Source organism: Alosa alosa, unplaced genomic scaffold (assembly GCF_017589495.1).
Source record: "Alosa alosa isolate M-15738 ecotype Scorff River unplaced genomic scaffold, AALO_Geno_1.1 AALO_1.0_unplaced_6, whole genome shotgun sequence".
NCBI classification, from domain to species: Eukaryota; Metazoa; Chordata; class Actinopteri; order Clupeiformes; family Clupeidae; genus Alosa; species Alosa alosa.
The window spans coordinates 65,335-81,238 of record NW_025962762.1 but is presented as its reverse complement, the minus strand read 5'-3'; the positions used below and the strand labels follow the sequence as shown (position 1 = coordinate 81,238).

The 15,904-nt window shown below is 18.7% G+C and overlaps 1 pseudogene; it reads right to left on the bottom strand.

Annotated features, from left to right (window-relative positions):
* Positions 1–8,211: 8,211 nt before the first annotated feature.
* The window catches only part of LOC125290533, a 41,296-nt pseudogene continuing 33,603 nt past the window's right edge, over positions 8,212–15,904 (bottom strand).

The following is a 15,904-nucleotide window of genomic DNA, read 5'->3' as shown; positions in this document are numbered from 1 at the left end:
ACGGAATAAATTTAATTTAATTTTATATTTTTTATAATAATTAGAAAACAGTTTTTAATTAGAACTTTAAATTTAAGAAAAACGATATAAAATGAAAACAGCAGAAATAAATTTTATGATTATGGTTTATATTATTATAATAATAATTACAATAATATATATATTATTAGATAATTATTTTTTAAAATTTTGTTCTATTGGAGATAATGAAAATTTATCAGATGAAAAAATAAAAGATAATAATAATAAAGATCAGAATATAATAATATTTCAAAGAACATCTAGTAAATCAGATGAAGATTATAAAATAAATCAATATAATTCAAATAAAAAAATTAATTAATTTTAAAATTTATAAAGAAATTTAAATTCAAAAAATAAAAAAAAATAAAACGAATATAAAATAATCGATGATGTGGAAAAATATTAAAATTTGTTCTTAAATAAATAATAATAAATTCATTTAATAAAAAATAAATAATATACTTTTTATATATTTTAATTTTATAACATATAAAAACTATTCTAAGTTATTTTTTAGAATTTATTAGTAAAAATGATTTTATTTTTTGTAGTTGAAAAAAAAACAGTATTAAAATGATATTATATGTTAATTTATTTAAGTTTAGTAGTAATTTTATTTTTATATTCATATATAGATAAAATTTTATATGATTGACGTTGTAGTTATGATGATGATGATATTATTGAGGAATAGAATAAATAGGCAGCAGATATAGAAAATCAAAATAATTTAATAAAAGATATATCAACTAAATCATTAAATAGAGTTAAAAATTTAACAGTAGTATATGATAAAAAACCTCATAAATCAATAATAAAATATCGAAAATCTTCAAATACTATTAAAAAAATAAGTTTTTCAGATTATATATAATTAATTAAATTTTATTATTTATATCATATAATCATTATGAAAACAAATAAATATAAAAAGAATTCAAAACTAAAAATGTTAATAATACTTTTTATTTTTATTATTTTATTTTTTATTATTACCTTTATTATAATTTTAAATTATAGAAAAATATCCATTCTTAAAATTAATGAAAAATTTAATTATAATGAAATAGATCTATTAAAAAATAAATATATTTTAATAAATCAATATTTTATGTCTTACTTTAATAATATTGAATTTAAATGTCTAATTAAAATTTTTAAAAATAAACCCTTATTTCTTGTTAATAAAGAATTTTTAATTGAAAAAATAACAAAAATAATAAATTCTATTCAAAAAATATATATAAATAAAAATCAAGAATTAAAAAAAGAAATAAAATTATGTAAAAATTTACATATTAAATATATAAATTATATACAAAAATATAAAAAAATAGAATTAAAATTAGATATGTTAAATTGAAAATATACTTGATTAGAAAAATATTTTTTTATTTATCATGAAAATATAATAAATCAACTTGATAATATGAAAATTTATTTAATCTATTCCAACCCTAAAAAATTTATTAAAAATAATACTGTAAAAAAATATTTAATAATATTAAAAAATATTAAAAAAAACTTTGTATCAGAATTTAATATACTATACTCTGAATTAGATAATATTAATAATAATATTTTATTAAAAATAAATAAAAATAAAATAATAGATAGACATATAATAGATTATATTCTTACTAGAAAATATATATTTACAGATTATTATAAAATTACTAAGAATCTAAATTCATCAAATGATTGATCCTGAGAAAATCCAGGATTATTTAAATTTTCATATAGCTGTGCATTTTTTCCTTTCTTGTCAATACATATTGAAAAAACTTATATTATTATAGAATTATTAAAAAAAGATAAATATAATTGAAATTCATTAAATAAATATGATTTTATGGATAATCTAGATATAAAAATAAATGATGAAAATAATATACAAAATGAATTAATAAATTATTTAGAACAATAGTATAATACTTACCTAGAAATATACAATACACTTAATATATCAGAAAAAAAATTCATGGAAGAAATTTATGAAACATTTCCTAATAAAGAATTCTGACCTAATTCATTATATAAAGTAAATGAATGAAATCAAACTCAATATCTTCTTTTTATATTATCACTCTCCTTAAATAATAATCCAATATTAATAATTCAAAATCTATACCTAAAAAAATCTAATATTAAATTAAATTTTATAATACCCCTTAACTAAATAAATTAATCCCTTCCATAAATTTATACTTTCCATCAAATATTTTTTTATATATCATACTACATACCCATATAATCATTGAAAAGTAAAAATTTAAATTTATGAAAAAAATAAAAAACAAATAAAAAATTATTTAATTTCATCATATATCTCACTAACTAATTTCTTTAACTCCTTCTCATTATTATCTAAATCAATATACTTCTTATTATAATAATACTTATTCTTATCTAAAAATTTTAAAAGAATAAAATCACATAATAATGCACATGCATCAAATAATCCAAAAACTTCCCCTAAATATAATAATAAAATACCTAAATTAAAATCTGAAAACTATCCACTTAACATAACATTAATTCTTATACCCTTAACATTATAAACCTCCCTTGAATCCTCCATATACTCCCCATAATAAAACTAAAAATTATCTTCATCCTTCTCAAACTTAACCTAACCCTTACAATTACTACTACTATTACAATTATAATTTAAATTCATTAAAATATTTATCCCCTTACTATTAATCTACTCTATATCTATATCTAATATATCCAATATATCCCTAATAGAATAACTTATCCTCTCCTAATACTTATTCTTACTATAACTATTAGGAAATGCTATATTAATAATAAAATTTAATTTAATTTCTTCAATATCCTTAAGAATATACTCATAATTCCTAATCTAACTAGGACATCATGTCTATACTTCACACCTATTATTCCTACATTTTCCCGATAAAAATTCCCAATTATTAAATATATTCTCAATATTCAAATCACAATCCATATCCTATCCACATACTATATTCCCCTAACATTCATCATTAATAATCTACTCCTCACTCTTCATAAATGATGTAATAATAAAAACCCCATTCAATTCCATCTATGGCTCCCTTATATCAAGCGAATCATATAACCCATATCTAATCTCATCTTCAACCTAATACTCATAATATGCCCCTCCATTAACAATAATACTAGAATTTCCTGTAATATTAGAAAAATAAACATATTTTTCATTGAAATATCCATAATAACATATTAATATTACCGTACATATAACCAAAATAAAATAAATAATCCCTAAAAATTTACTATCTATTGTTATATATCTAACAGTATCATAATAAGGAATAAAATTTTTAATAATATACATTTTATGTTGTTCGTGTTAAAATTAATAATAATTCTTTATATCCCCTATCTTGTCCTCTCCCATCTCTATCTAAATTTCCTTATTGTTAATAATATCCCTTATTCATCCCTTAATCTTTTCCATCTCTTCCTTAGGACTAATATACTTTTTCTTTATATAATATTCACTATGCTTAGAAAAATTCTCTAAAATATAATCACATATACTAGAACTAATACTAAGTAATCCTAATATAGAACTAATAGTTAATAATAACTATATAATATTAAATTCCCCATACTTTCCATCCACATCTATTAATATTCTAACCCCATTAACATTATATATATCCCTATAATGATTATTGTCAATATTACTATATATCGCATATCTAAAATTATATCCAGGCTTATTCTAATATGTAGTATCTCTATCCAATCTATAAAATTTAACCTATCCCTAACATTTACTATTCCTTACACAATCATATATTACTTCCATCCTTATAATAATTCCATCCTCCCTTATCTCATCTATATTAGTATATAATATTTCTAATATTTCCCTTAATTCATACTAAAATTTATCCTCTCTCCTAAAATTAATAACCGGAAAATATATATTTAATTGAATTAAAATCTTGAGATTTTCTATACCCTTAAGTATAATCTTATTAACTTTCTTTAAATCTAATATAGGATATCATGATAATAACTAACAATACTTATCCTAACATTTATTAATTAATTTACCCTATGTTTTAACCTTACTATTACTACAATCACTGTCATTAATACATTGAATATTAGATTTCTTTATCTTCTCCTCCTAATTGTACTATACCTATATACTAGTCTTTATAAATAATGCATTTTCTTCCCTTGGCGGATATCTTAAATCAACACTGTCATATACAATTATCTCTTCTTTATTCTCATAATATGCTGATCCATATAAACTAATATTACACGATGAATTCATCTAATACGTAAACTTTAAATATTCACTATTCTAATATGATAGAAATATAGAACTAAAAAATAATAAAAAACATAAAATAACATATATCATCTATATCTTGTTATTTCTTATCTCTAAATATCTCATTGTTTCATATGTCTTTATCTTATTAAATAAAAACTAAATTATACTCATAAATAATTTTTATTTCTTTTGTGGTTGATCTATCCCCATTACGCTAATAATAATTTTTTTAAAAAAATATTAGAAAAAAATATTATTAAAAAAAAAAAAAAAATATTAGAATTTTTTTTAATAATATTTTATAATACCAATAGCTTAATTGGATAAAGCATCCGTTTCCTATACGGAAGATTCCGGGTTCAATTCCCGTTTGGTATGTTGTTTATAATATTTTTAATTTAAAATTAAAAAGTAAATAATTTAATTTAAAATTAAAATAAAAAATAAAATTATTATCTTTTTCTAAACACAAAATATATAAAAATGGATCTTGTAAAAAATACGTATATAAATATATTAAAAAATCCTAAACTAACTATGTTTATACTATTTTGTATTGTATTCATTTCTATATTTACTATATCTTATATATCCTCAATTAATGAAAGTAAATTTACTAAAGAAAAAGGATCAAGAATAAAAAATAGACCCTATAGAAAATCTAGTAATATTAAAAATAAAGAAGAAAATTTATGAAAAATTTTAACTAAATAATTTATTTAATCTATACCACTTTAGTACATACAAAACCTGTCTTTAATTTTGTTACTACTTCTACTCTCTACTTCATTATTAAATCTTTAATTATCTTATTAGCTATACTAATATATATCTTATATTTTTCTGATACTATATAACTTGTAATATATTTCATCTTACATATTTCTTCTCTCATCTTATCTATTTCACTCTCTTCAACATAACTTCTAAACTATTTTAACTCTTTACTTCTTGTCTTTGTTCATTTCTTTGCTTTTCCTCTTTTACTTCCATGTAATGCTGCTAATGCTTTTGCTGCTTTACTTTTCTACTCTTTTTTCTATGTTGCCATTCTTTAATTATATAATAATTATAAAAATAATTTTTATTTACTTATTTTCTAATATATATTCCATTGTACTCTTTACCATTTCCATTAAATATGTTATACATCCTACCTATTCATTCTCTGTTAATTTATCACTCTATAATATTATATCTATCTAATCTAAAATATTCGGATATTTTAATATATACTATAATGCACTTATAATAATCTTCTTTTCTTCACAATCCATTAATCCATTACTAATAATATACATTATTCTATTGTTGAAAATATATTGCCTTTTTTTATCTGAAAAATTTAATAACTCCTATCTTATTTCATTCATTATTCCATTATATAAACTCATATTTTCTATTGTAATATAATATGGTAAACATACTGATTTTTTCATATTTTTTATTGTTAATTTTTTTAATTCTGTTGCTTTCTTCTAATCCATTCTAAATTTATTTTCCTCATTTATAATACTTATTTTTTTCATAATTCTTTTTTTACATAACGAACATCCACATATCTCTAAACATAACGGACATTTTCATAATATTTTTATATTTATTATATAAATGTTAAATCTAGATAAACATCTAGTACAATATTTTTTCATACATATTTTTCCTAATTTTATATTATTACATACCCTTAAATAATTATATTCCTTTTTTATCTTACAATAATGACACGATTGTCCATTGTTAAATATTGAAATATTATATAAATCATAATTGTTAAACATTTTATGTTATATTATAAAATTTATTTTTTTATAATATATAAAAAAGTTGTCCGAAAAATATTTTTAAAAAAATAAAATAAAAAATAATTATTTAAAAAATAAAAAATAAAAAATAAATAAAAAATAAAAAATAAAAAATAAAATTATTTTGTGTTTATTTAAATTAATTCAATGTTTATTTTTTTTATTCTATTCTTATATATAAAAAATCAAGAAATTAATATTGTAATAGGAAATGATAATAATTCTATTAGTTATTTTGGAGATTTATTAGATTATATTTCATCTCCTTTATATAATAAAATAAAATATAATTTTAAAAATAAAATAATTTCAGATGCTTGTTCATCTATTAATACTAAAGCTAATGATAATGAAATTATTATAATAAATTCTCATAATTGTCCTCTTTATAATAAAATATCAAATATTTCTAATGCTAATTATAAAGCTGTTATTATAATCTCTTCATTAGAAGATACTGATAAAGAAGGTATATTAGATAATCAAAATTTAAAACATATTATTTTAATAGATAGTAATGATTGACCTGAAAATTATAATATTAATAATATAAATCAAATTTTATTAATTCCTAAAATAATAAAAACAGATATAGTTACTATAGATATATGAATAAGACCTTTATTTGATAATAATAATATAAATTATCTTATAAATTTAAAATATATTTTAAATAAAAATATAAAAATAAATTTAAATTATGATATACATAAATTATCTTCACTTATTTATTCAGATGATATGAAACAAAAATTTTGTACTAATAATGGTCTTTATTGTACTAGTATAGAAGATAAAAGAATAATTTATTCAATAATTTATTTACATTGTTTAAATCAATTAGAATCTCCTAATAATTTAGAAAAATCTTTTGAATATTTAAATATATTATATAAAATAAATGATTCTAAAGAATTTATTCAAAAATCTAATCTATTTATAGATAATATTAATAATAATACTTTAAAATAGTGTATAAATAATTCAAATAATTTTGATCAAAATCAAAATTTTATATTAGAATTATATATAAAAAAATATTATCAAAATTCTATTACTTTTATTCCTACTATAAAAATAAATAATATTTATTATAAAAATGAAACAAATTGTATAGATAATAAACATTGCCCAATATTAGAAACACTTTGTAAATTTTATTCTTCAATTAATTTACCTCCTATATGTAAAACTCTTTTTAATACTCATACTTGTGATTCTTTAGATACTTGTACAGCTTGTGATGGTAGTAATTATCATAATTACTCTTGAGGAATACTTAAAATTATTCTAGTAATTTCTTTAATATTTGTCTTATTATTAGGAACTTTTTATTTTATTAAACATATTAAAGAATGAATTCAATTAAATAATAAATTAGAAAAAGCAGTAAAAAATTATTCGAAAATTTAATTAATTTTAGTGTTTAAATGTCTGAAGATTATGATACTTTACTTAAAGTTATTATTATAGGTGATAGTGGTGTTGGTAAAAGTTGCTTATTAAAAAGACTTATAAGAAATGAATATAAATCCGAATATATAACAACTATTGGCGTAGATTTTGAAATGTTTCCCTTTAATATAAATGATAAGAAAATTAATTTATAGATATGAGATACAGCTGGTCAAGAAAGATTTAGAACAATAACCTCTAATTATTATAGAGGTGCTCATTGTATTATGATATTATATGATATTACTGATGAAATATCATATAATAATCTAGAAAAATGAATAAATGATGCAGAAAAGAATTGTATAGGTCAATATTATGAAATGATTATTATTGGTAATAAAATAGATCTTGAAAATGAAAGAGTTGTTCCTATACCTACTGTAACTAAATTCTGTAATGATAGAAAAATAACCTATATGGAAACTAGCGTTAAAAATGCTATTAATGTATATTAGGCATTTGAAAAATTAGTTAAAAAATATGCTGATACTATGGGTCCATTAATTTATAAAACTAAAAAAACTAATAAAACTTTTTCTTTAGTTAAAATAGAAAAATCTTATTGATGATGCTGTTAAATTAATTAATTAATTTTATTATAATAAAATAAAACATTTAAATTTTCATCTCTTCTAATACTTTAATAAATTCCTCTAATTTCATCTCTTTAACTTTTCCTTCTCTTCTTACATTTAATAATTTGTTCTCTTTATCTCTCTTCCCTAATACTATTATAAAATTATAATGTAATTTCTCTGCATTATATATTTTCTTATTTAATCTATCATTACTATTATTTATATCAACTTCATACTTCTCTATTAAAATATTTCTTATACTTAATACATAATCCTATACTACCTCATCTACACCTATTATCATAATCTAATATGGTGAAATTCAAAATGGTAATTTACCCATATATTGCTCTAATATTATAGCTATAAATCTCTCTATAGAACCATATATTGCTCTATGTATAATAACAGGTACTTGAAAATTATTGTTCTAATCCTAATACTATAAATTAAATCTAATAGGTAACTAAAAATCAAGCTATATAGTAGCACACTAATGCATTCTATCCCATATATCTAATAATTTAATATCTATTTTTGGTCCATAAAATGCTCCATCTCCTTCATTCAATATATATGATATATTGTTATTATCTAATGATTTTTTTAAATAATCTTCTGCTATGTCTCATATTTCTCTTTCTCCTAAATAATTTTCTGGTCTTGTACTTAATACTACATTATACTTAAATTTAAATATTTTATAAATATAATCTAAAAAATTTATTTCTCTATTTATCTCTTCTACTATATCTTCTAATCTACAAAAAATATGACAATCATCCTAACTAAACTTTCTAACTCTTGTTAATCCTGTTAATACTCCTTTTATTTCATTCCTATGTAATACTCCAAAATCTGCATATCTTATAGGTAAATCCTTATAAGATATAAACTATGACTTAAATATAAGACAATGAGATGGACAATTCATTGGTTTAATACCAAATGACTATTCCTAATTCTAAAATAAAAACATATCATCCTTATAATTCTCTAAATGTCCTGAACTTTCCCATAATTTCTATAAAAATATATTAGGTGTATTAACTTCTTTATAATCTCTCTTTTTATACTCTCTTCTTAATAAATCTATTAATTTATTATAAATTATTGTACCTTTAGGTAATCAAAATACTGATCCTGGACTATGTATATCAAAATAAAATAAATTTAATTCTTTTCCTATCTTTCTATGATCTCTATCTTTAATTTCATTTTCTTTAATCTAAAATTCTTTATAATCTGTCTAATTAATATAAGATAATCCAAATATTCTCTAAAATGATAAATTATTTTCTTTAATAGAACATGTTTTTATAATGTCTATAATAATCTTCTTATAATCAAATAATCTAAATGATAAAGGATAATCTAATATATAAGAATAAATTTTATTTTCTTCTTTATATTTTATTTTTAAAATATTTTCTTCTTCTATATCAAAATTATTATGAGAAATATTCTTTATATAATTTCATAATATTTCTTTAATCTCTTTATACTAAGACTATAATATAGTCTCACCAAATAAATTAAAATCACAGTAAAAATAATATCTGTCTATATATGGTATAATATTACACTTAATAAATATACTATTCTTATATAATGTCTATATAGATATAGTTAATATTAATCCTAATGTATTATAATAAACTTTTTTTCCTATCTAACTCTTTATAGTATACATATAAAGATCTTCATTGTATTTCACTTCATATTTTATGGATACAAATTTATCATTTACTTTTGCTGTTATTATTTTAAACTTATTTTTATTTATAATATTTAATATAGTATCTTTCTGTATTTCTTTATATAAAATATCATCAATATAAATTACCATTATTTTAGTGGTTAAAAATAAAAAATTATTTAAAAAATTCCTAAATCTAACATATTAACTCTAAACTTAATAGGATCTATTTTTCTATTTTCATCTATAGATAATTCTATTAATAATTTCATTTTCTTTATTGTTATTTTTTTATCACCTAATGTTTCTAATATATCATTTATTTCTTCTTCTGTGAATGAAATATTACTTTCTTCTAATGCTTTCTTATAATCTTCTTTATTATTTAATGTAGGTAAATAAAATGATAAATCGAAAATATTTTTTAAACCTAAATCATCTAATACATTAAGATTAGAACTTGTTCCTATTATTAATAATTTTCTATTCATAGGGGGTAATTTCTTTAATAATACCATGAGTGACTATAATACAGTATTATAAAATCTAGGACCTATTTGAACATAACCTAATAATCTTTCAATATTATCTATAATAATTAAGGAAATTTCTGACTTATAAGAATCTTCAAATATTGACACCATATTACTTACAATAGAATATTCACCTGCACCTAACATATTTTCATTACTTATCATTTTAGTATATAAAAATTCAGATTTTAATCCTATATAAGAGGCTAAAGCTGTACTACCACAGCCTGAATCTCCACATAATAATAGACTTATTAAGGAAGTATTTTTATTAGATTTAAACTATGATATTAAATTAAATATATTATCATATATTCCTTTAAACATATTATTATAAAAAACTATTCCGCCTCTAACATAACTTTCTAAAATATCTTCTGAAACACCAAAAGCTGGTTTTACTTCTTGAATAGCTCTTAAGAAAGCTTCTTTATTTACTTTAATATCTTTTTCATCTATATTCTATTGTAGATTCATTTCACCGTAACTAGCAAAGGATATTGCGCTTCTTATCATACCTTGTAATTCAGCACCACTATAATTCTTTGTTAATTTAGCTAATTCATTAATAGAAACGTCATTATTAATCATATTATTTTCATATAATTTAGTTGTATGTATTTTTATAATTTGAATTCTACCATCTTCATCGGGTAATCCTATTTCTATATGTACTTCAAATCTACCAGGTCTTAGTAATGCTTGATCTATTAAATCTTTTCTATTAGTCATACCTATAACTAATATATTATTTAAGGCATTAATACCGTCTATTTTAGAGAGTAATTGATTAACAATACTATCTTGAACATTAGTACCACCAGAAGAGCTACCTCTAGCTTTACATATAGCATCTATTTCATCGAATATTATTAAATGTAATTGAGAATTTTCACCTTTATTATGATATTCATTTTCAGCATCTGCGAATAATAATCTTATATTTTCTTCACTTTGACCTACATATTTATTTAATATTTCTGGACCATTAATAACTTTAGGTTCTACAGTATTTAGCATTTGACCAATTTTTCTAGCTATTAAAGTTTTACCAGTACCGGGAGGACCATATAATAATAGACCGCGAGTATGTTGTAAATTTAATTTTTTAATCATGGTAGGAGAATAAGTTCTAGAGACAAAAGCTCTTCTAAAAATATTATTTAATTCATTATCTAAACCACCTATGCCTAAAGTTTGAAAATCAAAGGATGAATTAAATAATTTTATTTGATTTCTTGTATTAGAGGATTGGATTAATTCTATATTTTTTACATTAGTTATATCAAAGGTAATATGGGTATCATTTGAAATTATACCATGAAAAATATTTTCTATATTAGTAGAGATTTGGCATATATTTAATTTTAATAGATTACCGTTAAAGTCTATAATAAAGGATTGATCTTTATTTCAAGGAATATTATTATATTTATTATTTAAATAATTTAAAATTTCATCTTCATCTATTTGTATTATTCTAGTTAGCATATTATTTATATTTAGTACTATATGGTTAATTATAGGAATTATTTCATGGGTATAATAGGTTAAATTTATTATATCAGATAAGGAAACAGAAGAATCTTGTCTCTATTGGCTACTTAAAGCAATAGAATTTAAGTCTATATCTTTACAAGTTTCTAATAAGTATACTATTTTATTTATAATTATGAAATTATGTTTAGTACAAGAGGATAAATTTTCCAAATTTTCATTATTAATAAAAACCTTATTTTCAAAGGTTAAAATTCTTGATGGAGTTTGAATTATTTTATATTTTAATGGTAACATTTATGTATTTATAATAACACAAAAAGAATTAAGAATGGCAAGAGAAAAGAAGGAAATAAATAAAGATAAATTAACAACTATTGAGGAAAAAATATAGCAAACAAGTGATATTGCTTAGAAGAATATTGAAAAAGCACTTGATAGATCAGAGCAAATAAAAAATATGGAGACAAGAAGTGGTGAATTATAGAATAGAGCAGAATAGTTCGGAACTAGATCAAGAGAAGTTAGAGTAGATATGGAAAGTAGAGAAAGAAATTTAAAAATATTTGTTGTAATAATTATTGTAATAATAGTTGGATTTTTTATATATAAATTATGTAAAAGTTAATTTTTTTAAGTATTTTTTATTTTCAAGTATTTTTTTATTATTTTTATTATTTAAGTTTATGTAAATATCACACAAATATTTAATTTTATATTATGGGATTAAATAAAAAAATGGAAATATTTTTAGAGAATACTTAGTTAGTAACAAGTATTTTTTATTATGAGAAATATGATATATATTTAATAGGATATTTGGATGGTAAAATAGAGTAGTATGATTATAACAATAAGATAATAAAAATATTAATAGAGAGAGGAGATTATTATATTAATAATATAAAAATTTATAATGATAATATATATTGTTTTTCTGGATTTATTATATATAGATTATATTATAACAATATGGAAGATATTGATATAATATAGTTTGAATTAGGAGAAAATGAAGAGTTTAAAGTTGAGTCTTATAATTATTATTTTTTATATAATGAAAATTATTATTATATATTTATAAGAAACAATGAGAATTCATATGTGTATAATATTAGCAATGAGAAGTCTAATATTATTAAGATTAATTTTTCTGAAAGAATAACACCTGTATGTATTATTAACAATGAGATAATATTATATTATTACAATTTTATGCCAACATATTAGAAGATAATGTTAAAATATATGAGTAATAATTAGGTTAAAAAATTTTATAATTTAAATAAAGAGAATAATTGTAAGGGATTTTATACTAATTTTAAGGTATATGGGGAGTATATTTATATATTATATAACAATTAGGAGATAATTATAATAAGTTTAGAGGATAAGGAAGAAAGTAGAATAATAATGGAGGAAATAATTTATGATTTTTATATAAGTAAGGAATAGATTATTATATTATGTAAAAACAATATAAGAATATATTCATTTAGTTAGAGATTAATTAATAAGATAGGGATAATAAACAAATTTTATTATAATAATTTTTATAATATATGGATGGTAAACGGATGATTATTTTATAGTAATGATGAATAGATAATAAGAGTTTTATTATAAAATTATATTTAATAATTATTGTAGAATATATTTAATATTATTATTGGATAAAATTATTATATCATTATTAGCATAATCGATTGATTTCATATTTTGTATATCATAAAGAAGAATATTTTCTTTATTAAAATCATTAATAAATAATTTTTTATTGGTTAAATAATAGAATTTATTATCATGTATATAAAAGGAGAGTAAATTATTTTTATTATATAGGATAGAATGATTTAATTTTTCATTTATATAGAATATTATTATGTAGGTATAATTTGTATTTAGTATGCAGATTAAATTATTATTATTTAAGGAGTGAATAGATTTTATATATGTTTTAGATATAGTAATATTATTATAAAATTCGGAATATATTTTACCATTATTTAGTAATAATCAGATATCTATATGAAAGAAATTCATTAATGAGGTATCTAGTATATGGATTATATTATGATTATTATTATAGAAAATTAATTTATTATTATTTACTAGATAATATTTAGTATAAGAGTTTAGAATATGGGTATTACATTTTATTGTATATAGAAAGTATCCTCTAATATTATAGATTAATATTTGGCCTGTATTACAATGTTTTATTAGAATTATATAATTATTTAATACTTCTAGGGAGGAAATATTATCTATAATTATTTCATTAATAATGGATCAGGAGATAGTATTATATATTCTTAGGATATTTTTTTGATTTTTAAATAGGATTATAATGAATAGATTATTAGTATGATTATAATGAAAATATTTTTTATAGGGGAAATATTCATTAATTCTAAAAATTTTATTAGTAAGAAGATTTATTATCATAATGGAGGAGTTTAAATGATCTGTTAAGATAAATTTATTATTTATTAGGATTATTTTATTATAAAAATAATAAATATTAGTAAATTTAAGGTATATATCATAAAAATTATTTAAATTTTTTAGAATATAGAAAGTATTATGATCAAGTATTGCAATAAAATTAGAGAATCAGAATATATTTGTAGAATTTATATTAAATTTACCAGTATATTTATTTAGGGAGGAATCAAATAAGTATAATTGATTATTTTTTATATAGCAATATTTATTACAGTATTTATTTAATATGATATTATTTGTATTAATAATTTTTAAATTTTTTTTCATTTATTTTTTTTTAAATTTGAACAAGGTAGCACTAATTAATTAGAGATTATTTAATTTAATTTCAGAGTATGAGATTATATTAGAAATAGTTTCTTTTAATATTTTTAATGGGTCTATATTATTTTTTGTTTTAATTTTTAAAATTATTTTATTAGTTCTTGGATGGGGCATTATATAGTTAGCAGTATCTATATTTTCATTTTTATTTAAGAAATGGGAGAGTATATTACCTAATGTATGATCTTCATTTGAGATGAATAATTCTATGGTATTTATATTTAATTTTTTCAATATAATTTTATTTTCATTAGTATTATTTGAATGGGATTTTATAAAATCAAAATAATTTTCAACAGAAATATCTTTTTTCATTATTTTATATTTTTATTATAATTTTTTAAAAGATAAAAATTAATTAATTAAATTATTTTTAATGAATAAATTGATAATTCTTTTATTTTTTTGAACAGTTATTTTCATTTTATTATATTTTAAATTATTTTTAATATAGGAAGCGATCAATTTATTTCTTTCTTTATAATCAAAGAATTGATCAATATTTAGATCAATATTTGGAAGAATATTTTTTCAAATTTCATTCATTTTATTAGTATAGAAAAGGAATTCATTATTTTCATCGAGGATTATATTATTTTTATAATTAATATTTTTTATGAAGAATATGAACAATTTTTTATTATTTTGATTAATTATTATTATAAGGAAGAGATAGATAACAAAATTAGAGTAATATTTAAATAGATTCTATATATCTATTTCATTTTCTAATAAAATATTATTATTATTTTGGGATATAATAAGGTAAAGATTATAATGTATTGGATTTAAGATATCGATTAAAGGAATATTAATTTGTTTTTTTATTAGGGAATAATATTCTAAGTATTTTATATTAAAGGGAAGATCTACGATATGATTAAAGTAGACAAAAATTTTATTAAAAATTTTAATTCAGTATATAGGATTAGTATTAATTAATTCTTTAGAAATATTTATTATAATTTGAGCGTTATTTTTATTTATATTTGAATTTATTAGGGAGATTATATATTTATAGTATTCGGTAGATTGGATTAAATTTAGATGATTTTTTAAGAGTAGAATATAGTATTGGGGATCAATATTTAATATTTGTAGTATATTAAAGATTAATTTATAATCTTTTTCTTTTATTTTATTAATATATTTAGTTAATATATTATTTT